This window comes from Prionailurus viverrinus, chromosome A1, assembly GCF_022837055.1.
Source record: "Prionailurus viverrinus isolate Anna chromosome A1, UM_Priviv_1.0, whole genome shotgun sequence".
Taxonomy (NCBI): domain Eukaryota; kingdom Metazoa; phylum Chordata; class Mammalia; order Carnivora; family Felidae; genus Prionailurus; species Prionailurus viverrinus.
Genome location: NC_062561.1, coordinates 6,507,683 through 6,520,306, shown reverse-complemented (window position 1 = coordinate 6,520,306; position 12,624 = coordinate 6,507,683). Strand labels below are relative to the sequence as shown.

The following is a 12,624-nucleotide window of genomic DNA, read 5'->3' as shown; positions in this document are numbered from 1 at the left end:
GACTAAAGCATGGGCTCCTGTAACACCCAGGCTTCATTGGGACCTTTCCAGAACAGCAGCAGCAGGGAAATAGTAATTTTCCCTCCACCCACCCAGGCAATTCTTTTTTTTTTTTAAGTGGGCTCGGGGCTTGAACTCATGACACTGAGAATAAGAGTTGCATTCTCTACCAGCTGAGCCAGCCAGGAGCCCCAGTCAAGACAATTCTAAGACAGACTCAAGTGGACATGTATGCTCAACATGATGCTAAGAAATGGGACTGGGAAGGGTTGGGGCAGGGGGACAGGAGGCTATGAAAGTGTATATAGTCAACTGGAATCCTCAGAGACTGAGATGGGATGGTTCTAATAGATGATCATTCCTAACTGAGGAAATACTTGCTAGAAAACCTCTTGCATGTCAACCCTCACAATAAATCTTTTTAAGATGGGTTAGTCCGTTTTCCTGCAAAAGGAAATATGATTTGCTAAGCAAAATCTAATCGTTTAGTAATGACAGAATCTTGTGGGGACCCGAGGTGACCGTTCTGACGACCTAGTGCTTTAACGGTGAAGTGGAGAAAGTCAGGTACCCAGCAGAGAACACTCCGGATCAGTGAGCTTAGGACAAATCCAGCTGGTGAGCAAGAGCAGGGCGATTAATCCGTGGGGGCCTGTTATGCCTTCACCTGAAAAATGGTGGCAATGGACCCCATCAGTGTTTGTCACATTATTTTGACCACACCCCACAGTTGAGTTAATTGCTACCCCAAGAGTACACATATATACGTATGTTTATATAGAATTGATGCAAAAGTTTTATATAAAAAAAAATTACTCTTTTGTATGCATTTTTCCAATTTTATTTTCTAAGAAATTTTGCTCGCTGATTTCATAATCTGCTAATGGATTGCAAGGGCAGTTTGAAAACCCCCGTCCCCACCCCCACCCCAGATTTGTTGATTCTCAACAAAGAACTGGCTGAGTAAGGGTAAACCTTTAACATGCACGTGCAGGATTTATTTGTTTTGAAAACTAAGTGTCATGTTATCTTTGTCATTTGACTCATTCTTCAAAAAACTCAGGAAAACCTCCCACTTTCTGACTGAGAGAAAATTCTAGAATGGTGGTCATTCTAGTTCATTAAGGTTAACTTAACCCCCCTCCCCCAAGGTACCATAAGATTTACCTCAAGGGCAATGAGGGGTGGGCACTCAGTGGTACATAATCAAAGTCAAAGGCGTGGTCAGCGAAGAGAGAATACAGAGGGGATTGAGGAAATGAACCCTTTCCTCAGCTCTGGGTCACCTCTTCTGTGACTTAATGAAGTTGAAGTGGTGGCTGCCATGGTTCCTTCCACTCGCAAATTTCTATGAGGAAATTGCTGTGTCTACAACCCTTAGGTCTGAAATCCCCGAGACCTGGCATCATCAAGGGTCTGGAGCCCCATGGGTGTCAGCAGAGCAAGGTGAGAATGTTCTGTTCGTCGGGTGAGAGCTCCCGACCTCTTTACACCCACCCTGGACAATGAACCTTCCTGTCAGTGCAGCGCGACCAGAAACGTGGATGGCTCGGTGACTGGGCTGAACCACAGAAAGCCAGCAGAGACCTTGTCTTTGAGACCTTCGAGCAAGTGTATGATATGAAAATCTGCTAGCTCACTGTCCTTATCTCTGGGGGGCCTAAGCAAGCTTCAGCAGTGCTGGGGTTGAAAAGCGAGACCCACGGCCCGGTTCACACCGCGGGGTGTCAGCCGTGCCTGTCACTTCCCCCAACCTGGAAAGGCACGGCTCCTTCATGGATTGGAAAATTAAAACTCACAGAAAAGGAAGAGGCCTAGGTTACCCTGGAGTTAGGATCCCAGTCCAACCCTCTAGTACTTACTCCTTGGGCCTGAGTGGAAGGACACTCTCAGGAATGACGACACTGAGCATTTCATGAGCTCCTTTCTATTCTGGCCGGGCCCTGCTCCAAGAGTTTCACGTGCATTAATTTAATCTCAAAATACAACCCCAATGAAGCTGGTGTCATTTTTACCCCTGTTTCCAAGCCGAGTAGACAAAGGGTGGCAATTGTGGTGTTTCCATCTCCTCCTGGCCCCGGGGGTACTTTCAGAGTCCAGATTAGGGAGCACGGAGCTGTATATTATTGAACGAGCCCAAGACGGCCTTTTCCTGAACTCCTCTGAGTCACGGATAAATACGTTAGAGAAGGAAATGAATTCAATTGAGCTAATTCAAATTTCATGCCATTTAATTTTAATAGGAAGAATATCAGCCCCCAAATAACACTGTTAAATAGTCGGAATATGAATACGTGCAATTCGATGTTGGACTGAAGATATTGTTTTCTCCCTCCACCCGAAACGTCTTCAGTGGCCCGTGGGTCCTCCTGGACCTCACCCTGCTCACCCAGCAACGATCATGACCGACTACGTGCACTCTGCCAACCCTACAGCACCATTTCCAACTAAATGCAAGAACATTCCAAGGGGTTTCCTGGCTTAGAACGTTTGCGAAACTCTGGATAAAACTCAAAGAAATGTTTCTTTATGGAAGATTTCTTACAGCCTCAATATGCTACCAAGTGTTGCAATATTCCTAGAAGGGCACGCAACATTCAGCTTTTCTGTCTCAGTTTGGGTTTCCCAGGAAGCAGACTCTGAGACAAAGATTTAGTATAAGTAATGCGTTTTGGGTATATGCCCAGGAAATACTGGTAAGGGTAGAGAAGTGAGGCAGGAAAGAAAGAGAAACCAGGCAATACTCAGATTTAAATTTTAAAAAAAGTTTATTTTTGAGAGAGAGAGAGAGAGAGAGTGGGAGCCAGGGAGGGGCAGAAACAGAGGGGGACAGAGGATCCGAAGCGAGCTCCTAGCATTCAGCAGAGAGCCTGCCTGGCACGGGGCTCAAACTCATGAACCGTGAGATCGTGACCTGAGCCGAAGTCGGATGCTTAACCGACTGAGCCACCCAGGGGCCCCAGTAAGCAGGTTTTTAAAAGCACATTACCTTGGGGCTCCTGGGTGGCTCAGTCAGTTGAGTATCTGACTTCAGCTCAGGTCACTATCTCATGGTTCGTGAGCTCAAGGCCCGTGTCGGGTTCTATGTTGACATCTCAGAGCCTGGAGCTTTGCTTCAGATTCTGTGTCTCCCTCTCTCTCTGCCCCTCCCCACCTTGTGCTCTGTCTCTGTCTCTCTTTCTCTCAAAAATAAATAAACATTAAAAAAAATTTTATATCACATTACCTGTCATGGACTGAATAAATTCATAATGCAAAATTCGTAATTTGAAGGCCCAGCTCCTCAGCGTGGCTGAATCTGGAGAAAGAGCCTTTGTAGTGCAGTCAAGGTTAAATGAGGTCATAAGGGTGGGGCCTTGGTCCAATAGGATTAGCGTCCTTTTAAGAAGAGACACCGAGAGCTCGCTCGCTCTTTCCACTTGCACACATGCCCCAAAGAGAGGCCGTGCGAGGACAGCCATCTGCGACCCACAAAGAGGATTCTCACCAGAAACCAAACTTAGCCAGAACCTTACACTTGGACTTGCAGCCTCCAGAACTGCGAGAAAATAAACTTCTGTTTCAGCCGTCCGGTCTGTGGCATGTCGCTGTGACAGCCCCAGCTGACGAAGGCCATCCCACCGCCAGTGACTGGAGCTTAGACCTTCCAAGGGTCAGAGAAAAACGTGCACCAGGGACATGGTTCACCCACCGGGAAACGAGCCGCACAGCTTGACTTTGAAGGCTCCAAACGAGAATAGGACCCAGGGCAAGCTGTCCAAGCTGGAGTCCCTGGCATCCCTGAACCTGAGTGGGCAACACAACCACGGCCGTTTGCCCGTCATCCCGGCTGTGGTGGCTCCTTCAGTGTGAGAAGATTATGGCGATTAGTCCAGTTCCCCGAGATCCAGGGAGGCGGGAGCCAGGGTACGGATACCCCGGTCCCCATCGGTCACGGGCACATGGCTGCTCCAAGGGCATACGCTTCCTGGCACTTCCCATCTGCAGTGCAGGTGTCACCAGAGGAAGTCCTCAGCAAAGAGATGTAGGTGCTGGTTGGTTGGGAGTTAGCTAGTGTGCCCTGAGGGGCAAGGGGACCGTCCGGGCCCCCACAGCACCTGGTACCCTTTCCAAACATGTAAGAGCATCTGTGGAATTACGTTCCTTGACACAGTGTGGAAGGCGGTGCCCCAGACCAATTTCGAGCCCTCCAGAAAAACCTGACTTCCTGTCAGAATCTGTCCATCTTCTCAGACTCCTCTGCATGGGCCGCCATAGCAAAGTGCCACAGATTGGGTGGCTGAAGCAACGGAAACTTATTGTCTCACCATCCTGAAGGCTGGAAGTCCGAGGTCCAGGTGGTCAGCAGGGCTGGATCCCTCTGAGACCTCTCTCCTTGGCTCATAGATGGTTGTCTTCTCCCTGTCTTCACCTGGGCTCCCCCCTTTCTGTGCGTCCTGGGCTCTAACCTCCTCTTCGTTTAGGAGGCCAGGCAGACTGGATTCGGGCCACCCACATGACGTCCCTTTGACTTAGTCATCTCGGCAAGGACCCTGTCTCCAAAGGCAGCCCCATTCTGGAAGCACTGGAGGTCAGGGCAGCAACAGATGGCTTTTGGAGGGACACAGTCCCAGCCAGAGCACCATCTGCCATTGGCATCGAGGCAGGTCACTTGAACAAGATCTGTGTGTCGGAAAGAACATCCCACTCTGACAGAGAGTTTTCCTCGGTCAGCTGAGGCCCACCCAACGTTGCCGAGGGAGAGGCTCACTTGGTCATTAGTCACTTGACGTCCCCAATACGTTGGGAAGATGTGCCCCACAGTGAGATGCAGGGTCTCAGCCCAACCTTGCAACGTCCAATCTCCCTAACTTCCTGTCTCAATTCCACGACCCAATCATCAGAAAGAAGGCCCTCCTCTGCACCAGGCCACATTCTAGGCACTGGAGCTACAACAAGGAACCAAACGGAGGGGGTAGTGTTGCAGGGAGGACACAGATAAACAACAAGGGAGAGAAATGAAACTCCAGGCGCATCAGCGGTGATCAGGGCTAAGGAGAGAAATAAAGCGGGAGGAGGGTCATTGGGTGTTGGGGGCGTGTGGTGCGGACAGGGTGGCTGAAACCTCACTGAAACATGACATTCAAGGGAAGACCTGGGGAGGCAGGGGCCAGTCACAGGGCATCGGGAGGAGCCTGGTGCTGGTGGGAAGGACAGTGGCAGGAGGGCTGGGTGGTTGGGGACAGCAGAAGGACTTGGCTTCCCTCTGGGTGAGCTGGGACCACACTGAGGGCTTTGGTGAGGACAAACACGACCTCACAGACGTGCATCAAGAACAGGCTGGATGAGAACGAGAGCACGTGTAGGAAACCAGCTGGGAAATCCTTGGAATAATCCAGGTGAGGGATGACTGTCATTTGCATCAGGGTGACAGCAGCGGAGGAGGAGGTAAGAAGTGGCATCTTTTTTCCTTTTACGATTTTTGCTTGATGAATATTTGATGCATTGTTTGCATTAATCTCTTACGATGTTTCTTTATTCACTTTTTTTTTAATAGACTATCTTGTAGAGCGATCTTAGGTTAACAGCAAAATCGAACAGGAAGTACAGAAAGGTTCCGTATGCCTCCTCCCCCACACGCACAGAGCCTCTCCATTATCAACATCCCTCACCAGACAGTGCCTTTGTTACCATCGATGAACCCGCACGGACCAGTCGTTATCACCCAAAGTCCATAATATACCTTAGAATTCGCTCTTGGTGTTGTACCTTGTATGGGTTTTGACAAGTGTATAATGGGCTATCCACCATGACAGCACCATAAAGCATAGTTTCGCTGCCCTAAAAATCCTCTGAGCTCAACCTACTCATCCCTCCCTCCCCGCGATGCCTGGCGACCACTGATCTTTCTATTTTCCCCCAAGTCTTGCCTTTTCCTGAATGTCATGTGGTTGCGTGTAGCCTTTTCACACTGGCTTCTTTCACTTGGTGATATGCATTTAGGTCTCCTTGATGTCTTTTTGTGACTCGAGAGTGTTTTGGGCGTGGGGCTTTTTTAGAGCTGGGTAATATTCCAGTGTCTGGAGGTGCCCGACCCGGTTTATTTATCCATTCACCTCCTGGAGGACATCTTGGCTGCTTCTGAGTTTCGACACTTAGCGATTCTGGATGTATGCGGAGGGTGGGGTCCACAGGATGTCCTGACAGTTTGGATGGTCTGTGGGCGATGACTCCAAGGACGATGGCTAGGCCCTTGGCCAGTGCGACTGAGAGAATGGGAGCCACCTGGATCCCCACTCACACAGGGCACGGGGAGATGACGCACTGACAATGGCTACGGCAGTGATCACAACTATTGTGTATTGTGCCGGGCTGGGATAAGCGGACTGGGTGCTTCATCCTGCGTCACACCAGCCCTAGGAAGTGGATGCTGTTACCCGTCTCATTTTACAAATAGGTGAAGGGTTTATTTGCTCAAGGCCACACAGGTCTGCTCATACTTGGCACCCGAGACAATAAATATTTATCCTGTGATAGCTTTTGACAGGAACGTATCAATCTGGTTAAGGGAAAGCTCCCCAGACCAGGGTAAATTCGCAGAGAAATTAATGTCACTATGTAGGCCTTCAGGGGAAGCCTGGCCATTTCCCCAATGACAACATACAACATTGCGGCCCTGACTGAGTATTTTCTAATTCCCATAAAACGTGGAGCTCATGGCACAGGTGAGGGGTCCATAAACGCGGGCTGTGAGTCTGGAGAGGCGGAGAATGTTCCTGAGCGCCTAAAAGAAAACTGTGGATAATTGGAAACTGTGTACATTTTCTCTGTTGATGTGACAGAAAGTATTAAATGTCTTCTAGGATTCCTTTGAGTAGCTATAAGATCATCACGTCCATCAGTGGAGAGGCATCCTCTGACTAGTCTGGGCTGCAACAGTTTCCATCCGTCTTGAACATGAGTGTTCTAGAAAAGTCAGAAAAATGCAGTGAGGTCTTCATAGAACCAGATGTATTTCATTTAAAGCACTCTCCTTTTGCTTGACATACACCCATGTGTGAGTGTGCACACACATGCGTGTTAAAAATGCCATATAAAATAATAATAAAGGTCAGGGCGCCTGGGTGGCTTAGTCGGTTGAGCGTCCGACTTCGTCTCAGGTCATGATCCCGTGAGGGTCGAGCCCCGCGTCGGGCTCTGTGCTGACAGCTCGGAGCCCGGAGCCCGTTTCAGATTCTCTCTCTCTGCCCCTCCCCTGCTCACGCTCTGTCTCTCTCTGTCTCAAAAATAAATAAACATTAACAAAAATTAAAAGAATAATAAAGGTAATTTGAAGTTGGCTTGCTTAAATGAACTTATTTGACAAAATAAAAGCTTGGAAACCCCATGTCGGTCTCTCCATTTTGTTGTTGCTGTTGCTGCCGCTGGCGGAGTTTACCAACCCAAGAAATCCAAATTTCTGGGGGCCCCTGCTCTCACATGAGCGATATAAACTCAGTTGACCGTAAAGCGATCAGAGATGTGAGCCTCCAGGGAGAACGATCAAGAGCTAGGACAGCTCAGCTTCGGGACCGAGCAGAGCGTGCATTAACTGCCCAGCGCACGTTACCCGGAGCAGGTACGCATCATGCACAGAACTAGTAATTCTCCTTCCCTGTTAACCAAGACCACTGCCAAAGCTTTTCTCGTCACACAGCGTCACACCTTGTGCACACACCCTGCAGGAGTCTGGCTGTGTATTTACCGTCCCCAACCTGTTTGTGTCATGGAGGGGAAGATACAGTGTGTTCTACACGAGCCTAGGGCAGCGCACGGGGCCGGCACCCTAGGGGGTTACTCCTTCTCGCCCCCTCTCCTTCTCTCATTTCATTCCCCAGCACTTTATTTTTTTTATTTTTTATTAAAAAAAATTTTTTTTAATGTTTATTTATTTTTGAGAGAGGGAGTGGGGAGAGACAGAGAGAGAAGGAGACGCAGAATTCGAGGCAGCCTCCAGGCTCCGAGCTGTCAGCACAGAGCCCGACGCGGGGCTTGACCCTCAGGGGATCATGACCGGAGACGAAGTTGGATGCCTAACCGACTGAGCCACCCAGGTGCCCCATTTATCCACCAGCACTTTAAACCAGCATTTCAAGAACCACAGGAGGGGGGACATGTCCAACAATCACGTTTTGGCTAAAATTTATTGATTATAATCGTCCGCCTGGGCCTCCTGACATAGTAAAGGAAGAATTGGAAGAAAAGTAACACATCATCCAAACACACAGTTTTCCTCCTTCCAGCTAGCCCCGGAGCATCCTTCCCTTTCCTCGTTTAAAGTAAGAAGGCACAACCAGGAGGCGCATGCCACGATTCTAAAACCACATCAGCAGGGAAGGCTGTATCTTTGCTCACCGTGCACATTTCCTCCCAACCTCACAGGGACATCCATCAGATACGATGAAATGTAGGTCACAACGAAAGAGAGAGATGGAGAACGCGTGATTCATGTTGCACCAAGTGATAGATCCCCGAGGAAGGCTTCTTTGCAGAGAGGGTATGTGTTGTCAAGCTGGCCTGCAAAGACGTTGAATTCTTCATCTCAAATACAAAGCATTTAGGTTGTGTGAACGGTGCTCGCTCCTTAGTGGCTCGAAGAATCAACAGCAAGCCTGATCACCCCGCTTCTCGCCTTGTGTTTCTTGCACAAATGCAGCAGGGGGCCACGGCCCAAGAAGCTAACTGTCCAGGCTCTCTGCCCAGGGGAGCATGGCATGCTCGAGCCAGCAGCCTGCTACAGTTCACAGCTACGATGCCCAGCTCGGGATGGGGGGGCGGGGGTCCTTGTTACAAAGCTGGGCGAGAGCCATCTCTCTTGTTTACAAGCTGAATGAAGGTCCAGGTGAATGCTTCCTCTTTATACCCAAGCAGTGGCGGCCCGGGCCTTCGCTGGCTTGATGGCGAAAAGTTAGACGTGCGCCGAGCATCCTCTAGTGATGTGGGGAGTCCCCAGAGAGGTGCCTCAGGTTCGGCTTCCTTCGCATCACCTGCCCATCTACCTCGGGAGGAAACGCTGGCCCTGCCCATCAGGGGGCGGCCCTGGGATGGGCACAGTGCCCGGCTCCTGCCACTCTATGCTTCTGATGGAGTGCGGACTCGAGGTGAAGGCTCGGCCCCCCCCCCCACCCCGTGGCCAATGCCCGCGCCCACGTTACTAAGGGAAAGAAGCTAGCTCAGAAAGGTTCCGTACAGTGTGACTCCAACCACATGACATTCTGGAAAAGGCAAACCACACAGTGGTGAACAGAGATTGGGGGTGGGGAGGGAGGACAGGTGCAGCAAAGGCAGTTTCGGGAGGGGGAACTGCTCTGTATGACCCATGATGATGGAGACACGGCATTATAAATTTGCCAAAACCCGCAGAACGTACAACACTATGTGTGAACACTAACGGAAACTATGGACTTTAGTTAGTAATTGTATGTATCAGCAAAAAAAAACCCATCAATGTATTCGGGAGGCAAGAAATCACAAGTGGGTCCCTAGAACTGTATTCCTTTCAGAGGCTCCAGGGAGAATCCATTTCATTGCCCTTTCCAGCTCCCAGTCTGCCTACACCCCTTGGCTCCTGGCCCCGCTTCCTCTGTCTTCAATCCTTGGAAAAGACCTTTGGGTTATGCTTAGGGCTCCCCTGCCTAATCCAGAGAAATCTGCCCATCCGGAGATGTGTAATTACATCTTCGTCACAAAATCCATTTCGCCGTATAAGGTAATACTCCCAGGTTCCAGGGATTAAGGCGAGGATATCTTTGGGGGCCGTTCATCATTCAGCTACCACCGGGACAGAGACAGCAGGAGGCGGTGCAGGAAGGGTATGTTTCCGTGCAGTAATGACAATAAAATACAGTAAAATCTTGGATTGCAAGTAACGTGCTCTGCGAGAGTTCCCCAAGGTGAGCAAACATTTGTAATAAACTTTAACTTGATAAACGTGCGATGCCTTGCAACACGAGCAGTACGTGACACCGAATGTCACATGATCACAACTGGGCCAAAGGTTCTTGAGATTCACTTTGATATACAAGTGCTTTGGATTACAAGCCCGCGCCCAGAACAAAGTATGCTTGCAAACCAAGGTTTTACTGTAATTCCTCAAGTTACTCTGGGGAAAAACAAAAAACAAAAAACAAAGAACACTCCAGCAAATGCATTAAAAATATGTATCAACACGGGACACCTGGGTGGCTCAGCAGGTCAGTGTCTGACTCCAGCTCAGGTCATGATCTCACGGTTCGTGGGTTCGAGCCCCGCATCAGGCTCTGTGCCGACAGCTCGGAGCCCGGAGCCTGCTTCGGATTCTGTGTCTCCCTCTCTCTCTGCCCCTCCCCTGCTCACACTCTGTCTCTCTCTCTCTTTCTCAAAAATAAATAAACATTAAAAAGTATATATAACAACAAAAAGAAGTTCCCAATGTCTCTCTTTCTGGAATTGAGAGTACGGGTAATTTTACTTTTTAATTTTAGTCGCAGGCAGCAAGATTTCTGTAATGAATATGTATTGTTTTAGAATCAGAAAAAGACTTTTTAAATTGTTTTTAAGTAACACATTTTTGAAAACACAAAAATTTGTACAGAAGGCAATGTTAGCACGGACGACAGAATTCTTTCTCACGCAGAATCTCAGCCCGAATGTCGTCTTTGTGTGATGCGTCCTTCCTTTCTCTATCTCCTGATAGTCCCCTGAAACAGGTTCCTTCTCCATTAAAATGAGAAGGGTAGAGGGCCTGGGAAAGGGAAAAGGAGGGATGTGTTATGATTTGTCATGGGCCCTTCACTGCCTTTAAAGAGAAGTCAGGGTTGGTTTCAATGGAGGATTAGGAGTATACCTGATAGAAATACAAACATATGTGCATTAAATGACATGTTCTAGGAGGTTCATCATGGCTTTCTTCACGATAGCCGAAACGAGACAATCACCCAACGTGCTCAGGACCTGTAGGAGAATGTATTAGAAAACAAGCGGCATATTATGCAATAGAATACTACGCAGCGATGAAAAAGAGTGCGCTACTGCTCCATGCAACGAGTCAGTAAATCTCATGGAAATAATGTCGACTGAAAGGAGCCAGGCACAGCACGATACAGAATGTAGGATTCCGTTCCTGTAAAGCTCAAAAACAGGCAAATCCAATCGACGGGGTGAGAATTGAGAAGAGTGGTTTTCTTTTCCTAGTGGGGGTACTAACTGGCGTGGGGCCAGAGGACAGCTGGGGCGCTGGCGATGTTCTCTTTCTCAGGATGGCTAGAGAGGACGTTGGCATATCCACTGGGCATCTCTGCATCAAACCGTGTGCTTGGGAAATACACGCTTTCTGTATGTAGGTCACCCAGCCAAAAAAAAAAAAAAAAAAAAGGACCGTCAAATAAAAAAGAATAAAAATGAAACGTTAATTTGGAGTCGCGTCTTATTCTCAGGTGTGATACGACCCTTGGCTAGGCAGCGCGAAGCGTGGCTAACAATCTGGGTCAGATCAGTGCACCAATTAATCAAACATACAGAAATTGACTCGCAGTCATTAACACGGGCAGCAAAGAAGCTGATTAGTCGCGTTGTAACGTAGGCACCGTGCCCTCCCCACAGTACTGGCTCAGTTTACGACTTGCTCCCGCCAATAATAATCCCGCTGTGGGGACGGCCCCACGGTCTACAAAGTCAATGACGAGGAAGGGCCAGGAAATGTAGGTACGGGGCTGAAGGTAGCCAAGATGCTGTGTGTGATTAACACGGGCACAGTCTTTCTCTCGCTAAACAGTACTTGTTCGTATAGGTTGTGAAGGTGCCAGGCTGTGCTTCAGGCTCACCGTTTCTTGCCAGAGCTATAGAGAGAGGTGACCAAAACGGTAAGCGATGAAAAGGCAAGAAATGTCACGTCCGGAAGGCATCCGCTCCAGTGTCCTGTAACGAGTGGTGAACGAATTGACGAGGCAGCCTTGCAGACTGCAGCTCTACGACCCACGTCACTGAGGGCCACGCAAAACCTCCCGATCAGCCCACCGGATTCCGAGCTGCAGAGGCCATCTGGGGTCCCAGCTCACTTTTCTTGTGGGGAAATGCCCGTTCGGCAAAGTACATGTGGAAACCCCACCGCAGGACTCTATGCGTGATCCGGGCCTTGCCAACTAATTCATCCCATCCCGTCAGCCTTGGGTTGGTGCAGGGCTGGGCACACACCAGGCGGGGCCAGCGCTCTCCATGGGAACCCCTGGTCCCAGCTTGGAAGATGGTCTCAGCATGTAAGTGGGGCGGTGGGGGTGGGGGTGGGGGGTGGGGAGGGCTGCCCGGGGCCGCTTGCATGGCCGCATGAGAGATGCTTGTCTGGGGAAAGTCAGTTTGAGGCGGCCAAACACAGAGAAACAAAGACAAGGAATAAGCCAGAGACGGGGACTGACGGCGAGCCTTGGCACACAGAATTCTGTTCCCGCAGCTTCTGCTTTTCCAAGAGCCACTCCAGAATCTTTCCCAGCCATGTCAGACAACAATTTCCATTTGTAACTCAGTTACTTTGAATTGGATTTCGGCCCTTTGGCAACACAAGTCCTAACAAATGCACAAATAAACCTAGAATTGGGAGGAAAGTTTAAAGTCTTCGTGGTGTTACAAGCGATC

At 49.4% G+C, this 12,624-nt stretch overlaps 1 pseudogene; it reads right to left on the bottom strand.

The window, feature by feature from the left end:
- LOC125154370 (60S ribosomal protein L7-like 1) overlaps nt 1-12,312 on the bottom strand; it is a 127,005-nt pseudogene extending 114,693 nt beyond the window's left edge.
- Nucleotides 12,313-12,624: the final 312 nt, after the last annotated feature.